At 39.4% G+C, this 15,239-nt stretch overlaps 1 pseudogene; it reads left to right on the forward strand.

Moving 5' to 3' along the window:
* The first annotated feature begins 8,262 nt into the window (after positions 1 to 8,262).
* LOC122004525 lies at positions 8,263 to 14,665 on the forward strand (annotated as a pseudogene).
* The last annotated feature ends 574 nt before the right edge of the window (positions 14,666 to 15,239 follow it).

The raw sequence follows: 15,239 nt of genomic DNA on the forward strand, positions 1-15,239 counted from the left end.
ATTTCCGATTCGCGCTCGGTTTCTGGGCCGTAAGCGTGAGGAAGCTCGTCTATTCGAGCTCTTCGTCGAAGTCTTCTGAAGAAGACTCATCCCAAGTTGCCTGCAGTGCTTTCTTCTTCCTTTGCTTCTTCGCTTCCTTTTGATTTGGACAGTTGACTTTGATGTGTCCTTTCTTGTTGCATCTGTAGCAGGTTACCTCGGACTTTACTCTTGGACTTGATTGTACCGTCTTGGACTGAATCACCTTTTTGATGTCCTTCTTGGTGAATCCTTTTATCTTCTTGTAAAGCTTTCGTACAAGGTTGACAAGTTCGGCTGCTATCTTGTCGTCATCGTCTTCTAAGTCCGGTTCTTCTTCGGACTCGGGTTCAGTTCTGCACCTTGCTTCTGCTTCCCGTATTCTGCTTGTACTTGCAATCAAGGCAATACCTTTCTTGGCCGGAGTAGTATTAGTCTGCTCATGTAACTCAAATTCAGAAAATAATTTATCTAATTTAATTAATGGAAAATCCTTAGACACTTTGTATGCATCCACCATGGATGCCCGCAATGTGTTCCTCGGAAATGCATTTAATGCATACCTGATGACGTCGCAGTTTTCTACCTTTTGTCCAATCACGTGAAGTTCGTTCAGTAGATCTTGTATGTGAGCATGAAGTTGGCTCGCTGACTCACCTTCTTGTATTTTTATATTATATAATTTATTCAAAATTAAATCACGCTTACTTACTTTCGTATCGGAAGTGCCTTCGTGCAGCTCAATCAGCTTCTCCCATAGCTCTTTCGCACTTGAGAATGGGCTGACTCGGTTTAGTTCTTCTTTAGTTAAGCCGCATTGAAGGGTGCAAGTTGCTTTGGTGTCGGCCTCGATTTTCTTCATCAAGTTGGAGTCCCAGTTCTGGTATGACACTGGCTTTCCAGCACCGTCGAGTTGAAGTTCGAGACCCGTTTGAATAATTATGCACATCTCAACTTGTGTTTTGAGGTGATACTCCATTCGGCTCTTCCAGTAGCCAAAATCCTCGTCAGAGAAGAGAGGAGGACATGCGGTGCTATATCCTTCTTGGTGGGCCATTTAAAAATCTAGCACGACAAAAATAAGAAAACTATTGGTCCTTTTGGAGAGGCTGGCAAGAGGGGAGGGCTGAATTGCCCTGCAAAATAAAATAATCTCTTTCTCAAATGTTCAACTAAAACACTTGCATAAACAGAGTAAACAAAATAGAACAGAAAAACCGAGGCTCACAATTTACTTGGTTACAACCGGGGAGGTTGTTAATCCAAGGCAGATGAAAAGAGTACTAAAAAATCTCCTCTGGACGGAGAAGCCTCTTACAACGTTGGCGCACAAGAAATAGAAGCTTAACTCTAAAATGAAGCGTACAAGTGCTGGAATTGAATTACTTTGATTGTTGAAAAGCTTCTGAACCAAGGCTATATTTATAGCCTTGGTCGGGGCGCCCCGAAGGGGTTCCGGGTGCCCTGGGGGGATAAAACTTTATCCCTAACACAACGGATCACATTTGACGCAATCTGGTCAAAAGGCCAACTCCGGGTGCCCAGAATGGTTCCGGGTGCCCAGAATGGTTCCGGGCGCCCGGATGGTCCGGGTGCTCGGAATGGATCCGGGCGCCCGGACCACTAAGTCAACCAAGTTGACTTTCTGGTTCGGGCCTTCTACTCCGGTGTTGTTTGCCTCGGTCCGGGTCTTCTGCTTTCGGCTCCGCTTGCTTGGGTGATATCAGCCATCCGGAATAGGGCTCACCCGAACCCAAGTTCCGGCCTTCTCCTCGAGCAGCCTTCCTTCCCGGTTTCTCATCCATCGAATGTCGCGTACGTTCTTCTAGTCCACTAGTGTACTCTTCCGCGGTCACCTCGTCCTTCGGACGCACCAAGCACGTCGGCTCTCTCCCGTGCCGTCCTTCTCGCTAGCTGCGTCTTCCACTCGACTTCTTGTGTTCCTACGTTCCTGCACACTTAGACACAAGGGTTACACCACACAGGACCTAACTTAACCTGTTTGATCACATCAAAATACCTTGGGGTTCCAACAATCTCTCCCTTTTTGTGTGAACAACATAGGTTAAGCTAGGGTAAAACAGACATAATATTAAAGCAAATCATGTTTCAAATAAGTGTTACTTCTTTGCATGTGCAGATTTCACTTGGGATAATGATTGGAAGCTCAATCTGAACCGTCTTCGACCACCCGAAAGAACTTTAAAAAAGATGAAGATGGAGAGAGCGTTACTTCACTTTTTAATCCAAATGTTAAAAGCTCCCTCCATAATAAGAACCCTTGGTAGGAGGGTGATAAAATATCTTACCCCTCCAAGAGCAAGATTTAGATGAATCTAATGAGGTGGTCGAGTTAATGACCTTAAACAAGCGCTTCTTGGGAGGCAACCCAAGTTCATTTTCTTTGTTTTCATTTGTCTTTAGTTCTTTCTACTTTCATTTCATTCTTTATAATAAACATGTATCCTCTACTTAATTTTTGTTGTTAATCTTCTTTTATAGGACTCAAAGATTAGGAGGAGTGTAACTGCATGATGGAGAAGTTAATGACATGGGCATTTGACATGCATCATTTGGTAACTTCTCTTACTTTTAATCTCCTCCACATTGTTTTTAGTTTTCATTGGGACAATGAAAATTTTAAGTCTGGGGGGATGCATTTGAATTGCTTTGTTTGTTTTTTTTCTTATGTCTTGCATTTTGTTTTGATTTCTTGTGGCATTCATCTTGAGAACATCAAACTTCACTTATATGCTTTCTTGTCTTTAAGTGAAAATGTTAGCACGTTCATTATTTAGATTCATGATATTGTAAATTATGCTAGTAGTATGCTTAATGTACCTCTTTTCTCAATCTTGGGTAGCATGATATAAGCTAAGTATCATATGGAGATAGGTTTTAGTTTTGGCTTGACCTTAAGGATCTTACCTTCACTTCACTATATTTGAGCTTGGATAGTTGATATCATTGAAATAATCATAATTCATCTTGTTTGTTTAGTACTTGGTTTCCATGGTGATTTCTCAAACTTCATTTTGGTTACTGGATGAGGCTCAAATAATGTAAACTCATTTGAAAAAATCAAAATATCCCAACAATTGTGCTAAAAGTACATTTGTAGATAAGTTTTGCACAATGCAAATACTTATGAAAAAAAAAATGAATGAATAAGGGATATAAAAAACAGTTGTCGTGAGTGGAATCTAGCAAGTCACCCCTTTGAGATCGAGTTAGGTTACTGGGGAAATGACTGCTTAGCTTCTCTTGAGATTGAGCACGCCTTTGAGACCTTGGGTTGATTGAGAAATATGAACCAAGTGTGTGGCAGGTAAGTGTCTATGACTGGAAGCATTAGGAACTCATTTGGATGACGACTTGACTAGGACATAGATTGAAACTTGAAAAGTTTGGGTCATTCTTTGCACTATGCACAAGAGACTTATGCTTGAGTCATTCTTGACTTGTTTTCATGATCATGCTTGTTAATGAAATTTTTTGATAGAGTTAGGAAAATGCATTAGGGATATGAGTGCATTGTAGAACATATGAATTTAGATTGCGGCATTTTGCTTGAGGACAAGCAAAGGTTTAAGTCTCGGGGTGTGATGTGCGTAGATTATATACACTTTTATGCATATTTTGACGCACATCTACTTGTATTTCATCAGTATAATCTATGTTTATTGCACCCTATTTCATTGTGATGTCATACTTCCATTATATTTTGTTTGGAGATCTGCTCTTTGCTTGTTTTGATTGATAGGACGCAATTTGGAGAAAAAAACGGAGCTTAAATGAAGTCTAGAACTTTTGGAGTGTCACGGGCATGCAAAAACATAGTTTTTCCAAGTTCTGACCGTGCGGAGACCACACCCCTGTGTGGAGGCCGTGTGGGGGGCGTGTTGAGGCCGTGTAAATGTCACACGGCTGTGCGAAGGCCGTGTGGAACTTTCAGCACTACAGACTAAAAGTAAAATGGTTATAATTTTGTGCTCGGTTGGCATTATGAGCCGTTCCAGATAGCAAAATGTAGATAACTTCATTATCTACACCTCTTATAAGACTTCAACCAGATAAATTTAACGACCACCCTTCTTACTATTACTACTCTCTAAGGGTGACCGTTACTTAACTACTAACTCTACCTAACTGGTATGATCGAAACCACGAGGAGTCTCTACCGAAAAATTTCGACATCTCCCCTGTACCGGTGACCATAAATTGAGGTACATATATAGTATACATCAGCCACAGGCGGCTGGAACATATATCAACACTCATGCAATTAAATAAGTGTCAAACTCATCTCAGCATACAATCTAAAACAGAATAATCTCCAATGACAAGAGATGTAAGATACAATCTTAAATATTTATTAATCACTAAAATGCGGAAACTTAAAAATGCCCAAGTCTCTCCCATAGTCCTGGCATCACACACCATCCGCGCCACCTTGTCACCTTCCTTTGCTAAAACTTTTCCTTTCCTATATTTGCAGTAAGAGGAAATGCAAATTATAAGCGAATGCTTAGTAAGCGCTGTCTAACTCACAAAAACTCGAATATGCATGTAAATATACTGAAATACAAGAACTGAAAGCTCTAAAGAAAATACTACACATGCTCATCTAATAGCAAAAGAACAATGCACACTGGAATGCTAAACATGTAAAGCTAATCAGAATAACATGCTAGCATAAGGAAAACTAAAGCTTGCTGAATTTTAAACACCTTCTAAATCTTATTTCACTTGCTTAAAAACTTATTCTTTTTATTTCACTTGTTTAAAACTTATACTTTAATACTTCAAAATAATAATAAACTTTCTTCTTGGGCCCAGGCATAGTACCATCTTATGCGCGTTCCTTAATAGGTTGGGGTAGCGAGCCACCAATCCTAAAAGAGCAGACCTTGGTCTACCAGGGCCAAGACCTCGGAATTGGACACCTGGATTTGTTTAACAACAACCTCGAAAGTCGGGTACTAGCCTCTTAAATAAAGTAAAATATTTATTATCTTTTATTACTTCTAATATATAATGCCTCGGCATTTTCTTTAGCACTTTATGTGTCAAAATCCCTAAAGTCTTGACTTTGGGATCTACTTAAGGCCTTGGCCTTTTTTTTTTTTTTTTTTATCTTTCTTATACTTGTTAATAGCTCTAATAGGAGGATGTCTCATACAAAACTGCACTAAAATGCTTATTAACATTGCACTGAAATGCTTAACAGAATTGCATGGAAATAGTTAATAAAGCTGTACTGAAATGCTTAACAGAATTGCATGAAAATACTTAATAAAACTGTACTGAAATGCTCAATAAAACTGCATATTATGTTAATCAAAATTCTGCATATTTAGCTAACAGAAATCTGCATACTGTGATAACAAAACTACACTATAAGCTTAACGAAACTGCACTTGAATGTTAACTAAAAATCTGCATATGAAATGCTTAATAAAATCTGCTCTAAGATTGGAGTTCTGCATATAATGCATATCAAAATCTGCAATGCAAGCTCTAAAGCTAGTATAGGATTAATGGGTTGTTCTTGTTCATCATAGCACAAGAGGAATGGCTGTTCTAAGCTTCAATGGAGCTATCCGTGGCAAATGTATCCCAAAAACAATCAATAGCAATTATTTTAATCAATAGATGAAGTGTACAGAGCTATTCGTGGCAAATACAGCTTATTCAAACTTATTTCTTTTGCTTATTAACTATTCCTCTAAAGCTGTGGTACGTGTGAAAATATCAAAATCTAGAGTGTAAGCAAAACCATCTGTTCGTGGCCATTTCATGGCACAAAAACCATTAAAAACTTTGCTGGAATTCTATAAAGAAACTAACTTTGCTTTACTTACAACAACCCATAAGTCTCTAAAGGTCTACTAGACACAAACCATTGTACTGCATTATTCATTAAAGAACCCCATTCTTATACTTGGCAGCAAGAAGAAAAACCAATACTATAACCTTAGGTTAGGCATCTTGACATTCCCTTTTACATTCTCGTTCTCCCATTCAGGTCTGTAATGGTTTCATAGCAATCTCGGCATTAAGAATACATCAACACTTCAGAGCAAGTCAAATTATCAAAAGCACGTTCACTCACACACACCCCTGATATTTCATAACAAAACCACTAACATGCCCTCAACAAAATTTTATAACCAATCCACTAACATGAACTCCAAAGCTGTGTAAACCTACCAACTCTAGAAATCAATAGTATTTAGAGCTCCTAGCATCTCCAGAACAAACTCCAAAATGATTTCCAAAAGTTAATAAAACTCCTTTACAAACTCTATTCCATATGGACAACTGGAAGCAAAATACTAGAAACAATTTAACAAGTTCATCTAAACTTTAAAAAACATCACCAAGAATTAGCTATAACCTTGTAGATGATCCATAACCCGTTCACAACTCAAATCTTTACCGAGCAATAGAAAACACAACCGAAACTAACAGTAATGCTGTCCGTGCCCACCTCATAACACAAGTAAACTATACCGCAGCTCCAAATCAACAGTAAGGGAGGAAGCATTAAAGTAACGACATGAAGGAAACTATATGCTAATCAACAAATCTACGCTTTCTCCTGTTCAGCTAAATAGCTGAATTGCACAGCAACCCCAAGAGAGTTACTCGTGCCCCTTTTCCTTGCATAAGATTAAATTCATCTTGCTGTAAAGTTAAAACAAACCTATGTAACAATTCACAGCTTAAACCTTTTTGTAAAACAACCAAAATCTCCAATCATGCTTCAACAGATTAGCAAGAAAGCGAGTAAAATCTTGAATCTATTCTAAGATCCATAAACATCATAATCCTCTACAACTAAAATCCGAAAACCAAACAAAGCAATTCCTCCCGGAACTGTGGCACAGCAGGTGACCAAAAGGAACTAAATGCTCCTCACATTTTTTTTTTCTCCATATTCTTCCTTTCAACCTCACGGCAGAAAACCTAAAACCAGAACAGGATACTCCACATAATTCAATTAAGAGATGCTTAATATCAGAATTGAGAAGCCTAACTATATGCCAAATCCATTAGAACCCCTTCTCATCTTCCTATAAAAAAAACTCACGGCAGAGACCCTAAACTAACAATCTCCACAGAAAATTCGAAAACAAAAGGAATAGGAATCCGGAACTATCCTACTGCAGGTGAGTAGCGACTTACCTTAGGCTTCCTTGGACTTACAGCCGAAGGGGAAGGCTCCTAGGGCTTCGGAGAACTCGAGCTCTCGGTCCCTTCTTGTGCTCACGGCTCCTCCTCGACGAGAGGATCACAAGGAGATGAAGAAACCTCCGGATGAGTCCTTGGCCGACCACCGGAGAGAAGCCCTAACTCGGCTTCGTTTTCGCCCGAGAGAATCGTCGTTGCACGCCGAAGAGAGGAGAGGAAGAAATTAGGTCACGGGAAAAATTATGCCCTAAGTTCTCTTCTTATAACCTTAATATTCTGTTAACTATCTTAAATAAATTTGCTACCCTTTTCTAAACAGAACCGCCCGGGTGAACACTTGGTCAACCGCGCGTTGCTTAAGGCTTGGCTCGTGGGTTCAAATCTCGGCTGCAACCCTTTTTTTCCTATTATTTCCTGTTATTAACTTCTACTACTTAAATACATTTCATGCTTCTTTTAATCAGCAACGCCTGCTTGGGCTCCTGGTCAGCCGAGACAACGAAAGGTTTTGCTTAGCCGGAGGTCTCCGGTTCGAACCTCGGCTAAATTTCTTTATTTTTTTGCAACTTCTTTTGTTTAGTAAAAATACCAAACGACCTTCAAAAATTGCATAAAAATATTCTAAAAATTTATAAAAATCTCTAGAATATTTCTAAAGCGTTTCTAAATATTTTTACGTACTATTAGGGCTCATAATGAGGAATTTTGGGTCGTTATAATAAAACCACGTCTTGAAGGTCTAAAATACGTTTCTATGTGACACGGCCTTAGCACAGGGCCGTGTGGAATCCCTGCACTGCACACCAAGAGTAAAATAGGCATAACTTTGTGCTCCATTGGATATTTGGTCTATTCTTTGAACCAATGTGTAGATAACTTCAGGATCGATAACTTTGATGAAGACATTAACTTGAGAAAATCCCATCTTGATGGAGTAAAAGGCATTGCAATAAAACATGGCTATGCAGGGCCAATCAAGGGGTGTGTGAGCCACATGGCCATGTGATGCAAGGGGGTGTGTGAGCCACACAACCCTATCATGGGGAGATGGTCTGGTCGTGTGGTGATGCTCACCCTTGCAACATTGGCAGAGAAGGTGAGTGTCCAGGTCGTGTGGTGGTGCTCACCCATGCAACTTCAGCAAAGAAAGGGAGGAGCACGACCGTGTGAGCATCACATAGCCGTGTAACATATCTAGAGGCCAAGTTTGCCTTGGTCGTGTCCCAGACACAATCATGCATGAGTTCTAGAGTCGGAGGCAAAGCAGGCCATGTAGATCTACACGGCCGTGCAAGGGGGCAGTGGCAGAGCATGCCATGGTCGTGTGAGCATCACACGACCGTGTCACCTGGGCAACAAGGGGAGTTGTCTAGGTCGTGTCCCACACACGGCCAGGTCATGGGGGCGTGTGGCTCCCGAATTGCCCTCTCTATATAAAGCCTTCTTCAAGATTTGAAGGGGGATCTTCTCCCCTTTTTTTTTGGGGGGGGGGGGGGGGGAATCAAGATTTGGGGCGTTCCTCCATCTTCTTGGAGGGATTTTCCGGCGATCTAAGGGCGGATTTTCAACGTTTCGACTCCAAGATTGTGGATTGGATCCGGAGATGGTTCTTCATCATAGATAAGCTTTCTTTCTTCCTTTTCTTAGATTTGGGATCAAGAATGCTTGTAATTTTCTTCTCTTCGGATTTCTTTCCTCATTTTATGGAGTAGATTTCTTTGTTCTAGGATGGAGGGAGTAATTGTAAGGATGATTTGATGTAAAACTCTTGTGGATTTGCCAATTTCCTATTTCTATATTTTACCCTGTTTGTATCAATTTGATCTTGTATGGATTGTTGTGATTGTGCCTAATTACCATGCTTGATTGAATATTTAGATATCTTGTGGATCTTATAGAGATTGTGCTTCATTCAATTTTTTGAGGGACGTTCATGACAGGAACATACTTGTGTAAGGACGTTTAAGGGATGATCTTGAGGGTGAAATAGTGTTATTCAAGGGGGTATGATAGATTGTATGTGTTCATATATTATATCTTAATGCGGTTGAGGAGTGATGAATTCTATGTTGATTATCTGAGAGATGCATGTGACAGGCAAGTTCGTGTAAGGACAATATAGATTCATTCCTAATTGATAACATTTAGGTATAAATTTCAGTCCTAGGCCGGTTGTCTATTGCAAGAGGGAACCGACAACCTTCAACAAATGATGGATAATTGAGGGATAAGATTTGGTAGATCATTTACATTGAAGATCATTACAAAGAAACCAAACTCCTAGAACATACCTTTATCATATCCCTCATTCTTGTTTCTTATTCTTTAGTTTCTATATTTTACTTTGCATAGTTGTACTTTGCTTTTGTCAAAACATTGATTAGTTATTTAGCTAACTCGTGTTAAAACATCTTTAGTGGTTATTCCAGTCCCTATGGATACGATATCTTTTATTATTACTTACGACATTTTCCGTACACTTGCGTAACGTCAACAGGTTGATTTTTTCGTGATGTTTTTTTCTGATCTAGAAATTTCCCTTAGATTTTTGAAATAAAGTTTGGTATTTATGATTGAGTCTGGCCATGCACTGGATTCTTTTGTTGGATTGAGTTTCTGTTTTCAATTTGGTGGAGGAGTTGATTTAGTAAATCGATGTTGCCTTGTTGTATTTTTCCCTTTCTAATGCTTTGAAGTTTTGGACTGATGGTTGGTTAGGATAAGCTATAATTGGGTCTGTACTGTAGGGTCTGCGGCTTCTGTAAATCTTGGAAATACTAGAGTTGGATTAGGTTTGATTGTTCGTTTATATTTCCTCAACGTGTTGTAATTCTGCATATGGAAAATTAGATAAGGGTTAGTTGGTGCTTGATGTAGTTTATAGTTTCAATTGATACCTTAATCTGGATTGATGTTCTATTTCTGAATATGTTATTTCTCCAACGTTTCTGTGTCCTTGTACAGTGGTCGGGTTGCTATTTTTGTTCTTGATGAACCTTTGGATGATTCATGCTCTGATTGGATTTGAAATGGGATGGTGGTTCGATTTCGAGTTTCTCCTTATGTTTTATTGAGGTGTGAACTTTACACGGGATTGATTCGGTTTTCCTTTCGCTACTATGGTTTCACTGTGGAATTTCGGTATCGAATAGGGTATCATGAGTTCGAAGGGATTCAAACTTTCCATGCTAGTTTTAATTCTTGTGATACATTCTCTACTTGTTATGCATGAGTTAGGTTTTATTCATTAGTATTGTTATGTTTATGCATGATTTTGGTTATAGAAAGGTTCTTATGAATTGGTGTGGTTACAAAATAAATGAAATGTGCTATTGATTTATGTATAATGTGGATAGTTTATGTTTCTTATATGGCTAAGTGGATGAATATGAGCATATGTGATGACTGTACGGGTTGGGTGTCCCGGGATGAGCTCCGGGGAGGGTCCTTCCAAACTTGACTGATAATTTATTGTGTTAGCTTCGGCTATATGACTGTATGTTCTCTAGGAGGTACCTCTAGGATCATGAACATGGACTGAATGATTGGCTCGAAAATATGGTTACCACAGTGTGACATATTCACTCGTATTAGTTATGTAGGCACTTTTACATTTTGTATTTCTCTTCCTAACACTGTAATTGAACTAATGAACTATGTCTACTAGTTATCATTCTTTCTACCTCATGGAGGTCATATTTTTCGTATGAATTGTACTTACTGGGTCCGTAAACTCATGATGCTTACGTTATAGGTGAGGGAGATACCTCCCAGAACATGGTAGGGGGCATGCGGATGGAGTAGACGAGGTGGCGAGATGGGTGCACGTCCCACTGTCCGAACATCTAGGAGTGCTGAGTTGGTGTCCTTATGTGTATCTTTGGTTTTGAGGAGTCGTATGGGTGTCTTACTGTTCTTTCTGTTAAGCTTCTTCTTTGTAATCCTACTGGTTGTGGTGGGTGTGTTAGTTCTTCAGTGAGAATTTCTATTATGGTACTTTACAGTATACTTTGATTGAATGTCTTTGGTAAAAAAAAAATGTAGGGTTGTTTCAGTTTTACACCTGCTTAGAATCCACTAAGACTTTTGCCTATGACAACTTAGGACTTTCCTGCAAGCTCAACGAACCTTGTTAGATAACAAGACAACTTAACTTTGGACCCTTTAACATAATCAAAACACAAGTTTGATCGTCAGATGCTTCCTGCACCAACAATAATGTGAGGGGGCAAGATTATGATAATGGTTCCAATATGAAAAGTAAAAAATCAAGGTGTACAAAAAAGATTTCTTTAAATAAATCCAAGAGCATTTTATATGTCATGTGCTTATCATTATCTTAATTTAACAATTTGTGATATGAAAAATTATTGTTTTAAGAATATGTTATTTTTTGGAGTCGTGCAGCGTATGTATACTTAAATTGCTAGTTCTACAAAAAGGCGGAAGAATTTACAAGATCATGTTCATCAATTAACTCTAAAGTCATTGTCAACAATGAAATGGGAAAGTCATGTTAATAGTATCACAACCATAATAACTCAGCCAAATGAGATAAGAGAAACATTATATGAATTATCAAAAGTTAGTAAAGATGCTAAGACTAGGAATGAGGCTGAATCTTTAGTAACATATGAATTTGAAAGTTTTGAATTTTTGTTGGGCATGACTATACTATATAACATTTTGAAAAAAAATTGAATTGATTAGTAAAAAGTTGCAATCTAAAGATATGAAAATTGACATTGCAATAAGGAATTTGAAAGAATTGATTTCTTAGTTTGAAAAATATAGGGAGGAAGGTTTCCAGCCCGCTATGACATTAACGAAAGAGATTGCATCCAAAATGAAAATTGATCCTATTTTTCCTCAAAAACATACAACTCATAAAAAGCAACAATTTGATGAAAATTGTCATGAAAATATTTCACAATATGCTGAGGAATCTTTTAGGATTAATTATTTTTGTTGTTGTCATTGATATTGTTATTTCATCTTTAAAGAGTAGATTTGAACAATTGGACATCTTTGAAAATATTTCGGATTTTATGTTCAATCCTAAAAAGTTGCTTTCAATGGATGATAATAGATTGTTTTAAGGATACTTAATTTGCTATTTCGGATCTTACAATTTGTGATATGACAAATTGTTGTTTTAAGGATATGTCTTTTTTTAGAGTTGTGCAACCCAGGTATACTTAATTTGCTAGTTCTACAAAAAAGCAGAAGATTTTACAAGATCATGTTCATCAATTAACTCTAAAGTCATTGTCAACAACGAGATGGAAAAGTCATGTTAATAGTATCACAGCCATAATACACTACAACAAAAACTGCAAATGACAACACCCCTACGACAACGGTTTTAAGAGAAAGCATTACGTATTTGCTCAAAGACAACAGTTTTTGCCAAAACCGTTGTCTTTGAACTCCCCATTAAATATAAAAGACAACGGTTTTAGCAAAACTGTTGTCATTGAGCGACTTTTTTTTTAAATGACAACACTTTTTACAACGGTTTTATAAACCATTGTCTTTATCCGCGTTTTTAGCGCCTACGACAACAGTTTTGAAAAAACCATTGTAATTGAATTTGGTCATTTCCCCCCTTCGCTGTTTTCCTTTCCCTCGCTGTTTTCTTTTCGGCGCCGTGTTTTCGCGTTCCCAAACCTAAGCCGCCATTTATCTTTCCCTCTCCTCATATGACGTTGTGCTCCTTCTCGTTTCCTGGTGAGCGACGGCGTTCTCCAATGGGCTGCCGAAGATCTAGATGCACGGGAGGGAGAAATCGGAGAACGGGATCCGCCACGACGACAATGCGCCGGCGGTGAAGGCGAAGACCATCGACGAACTGCACTCCCTGCAGAAGAAGAGGTCGGCGCCGACCACCCCCATCAAGGACGGCGCACAGCAGGGCAACGCTGCCTTCGCCACCATCTCAAAGGAGGAGCGCCAGAAGCTCCAGCTCGAATCCATCAGGTCAATATTTAATCTCCATCTTCTTGAGAACAAGAAGGTGGAATCCAATCTTTCTCCCGCGTTTCTTGTAATGAAATCGTGCTGTGCGCAGTGATTCATTGGCGTCGCTGACGAGGGAGACAAGGCCGAAGGTGGTGAGGGGCGATCCGGCCAGGAAGGCGGAGGCGACCAAGGTCGCCGCCGAGCACCACCACTACTTGACGCCGACCATCAACGTCAGCGACAGCGCCCTCAAGTTTACCCATGTCCTCTACAACCTCTCCCCGCTCGGTATTTGCTCTCATCTCCTCTTCATCACTCAAATCATCACATTTCATTCTCATTGAAAGAATCACGAATTCCTTGTAGAACTCTACGAGCAAGCCATAAAACATGAACATGGATCATTCATAACATCGACTGGAGCCTTGGCTACCTTGTCCGGCACGAAGACTGGCCATTCGCCGAGGGACAAGCGCGTCGTCAAGGATGAAACCACTGCCAATGAGCTTTGGTGGGGAAAGTAAGTCCACACAACTAATTCATGATCCTTCCATTGATGGTTCCTTCTCAAAATGTATGTGCACTATTCACGCAAAGGCTCACCGAACATAGAGATGGATGAGCACACCTTCCTGGTGAACAGGGAGAGGGTTGTCAATTACCTCAACTCTTTGGATAAGGTACACATGCACATCAAGTGTTTGATGTAATTCCTCATAGATCCTAATATGCCATCTGAATGATACAAGGTATTTGTGAATGACCAATTCCTCAACTGGGATCCCGAGCATCGAATCAAAGTTCAAATTATCTCTGCAAGGGCCTATCATTCCCTGTTCATGCACAACATGCAAGTGAAAAATACTACTAATAAGAATGCTAAAGATGCTCTTCAATTCTACAGTTCGACAGTTATCCAGATAAGTCATCTTTGCGTTGGTTCTGTTGATCTCTAGTAGTGAATCATAGTTGTGTTAGTAGCAGGCTAGATCATACATATGCATATATTAGTGTTAGTGAGCTAACTAGCTCCTCTTTCTCTCCTTAATGCCAAGGGAAAACATGTAAACTAGAAGAAGAAAAACTCTCTTTTGCATGAAATAATTGGAAGGATCGCAGGTGCATCCGTCCTACGCCTGAAGAACTGGAGGATTTCAGTACTCTGGACTTCACAATTTACAATGCTGGCCAGTTTCCATGTAATCGATACACACACTACATGACTACCTCCACTAGCATTGATCTTAATCTTGATAGGAAAGAAATGGTCATCCTTGGCACACAGTATGCCGGGGAGATGAAGAAGGGTTTGTTCGGTGTGATGCACTATCTAATGCCTAAAAGAAACATTCTCTCCCTGCACTCTAGCAACAATATGGGCAAAGATGGTGATGTTGCCCTCTTCTTTGGACTATCAGGTAAGTGTTGGTCGGACGAGATTCTGGCGCATCACCTGCCCATTGATGGATTGTCGAAGTCACAGATTTAGGTGAATCTTTCATCTGACTGAATACGTCATGGGCAATTGCATTTTCTGCCGATTTGTGACAACTCTCCTAGAATTGTTCTGACTGCAGGAAAATATAAAAAAGTTTCGTAGATGCTTCATGGTTTCTCATGCAGCTGTGAGGGCCCTTCATTTTGGTTAGAAGTTGAGCCATTCAGATTTGACTCTTGCATTACTGCACTTTTGTTTTTTTTTCTCATATGATATCTTGCAAGGAAAAGAAAAGGAAAATATGAGTGTGGTTAGATAGGAGGATATTGAAAGGCATGGTACACTCCTTGTCCTACAATCGGGCAACCTACTTATCCAAGCAAACAAAGAAACAAGTTTGGGATGAGAGGAAAAAAAGGTAGATAGGAAAGGTAAGATGCTCCCGACTCGTTCAGTGAGTTCAAGCTGCGATTTTCGGGTTGTTGAATTGGTTGGTTGGTCCGGTTCACAACAACTTTGGTATGCACAATCTTGGGAACAAAAGAATCAGTCTTTAAGCTTGTGACTTGCTAAACATGTTTTTGCGTTCTCTTTATTTATTTATTTTCCTTGAGTTATTGCGATG

This window comes from Zingiber officinale, chromosome 7B (assembly GCF_018446385.1).
Source record: "Zingiber officinale cultivar Zhangliang chromosome 7B, Zo_v1.1, whole genome shotgun sequence".
Lineage (NCBI taxonomy): Eukaryota > Viridiplantae > Streptophyta > Magnoliopsida > Zingiberales > Zingiberaceae > Zingiber > Zingiber officinale.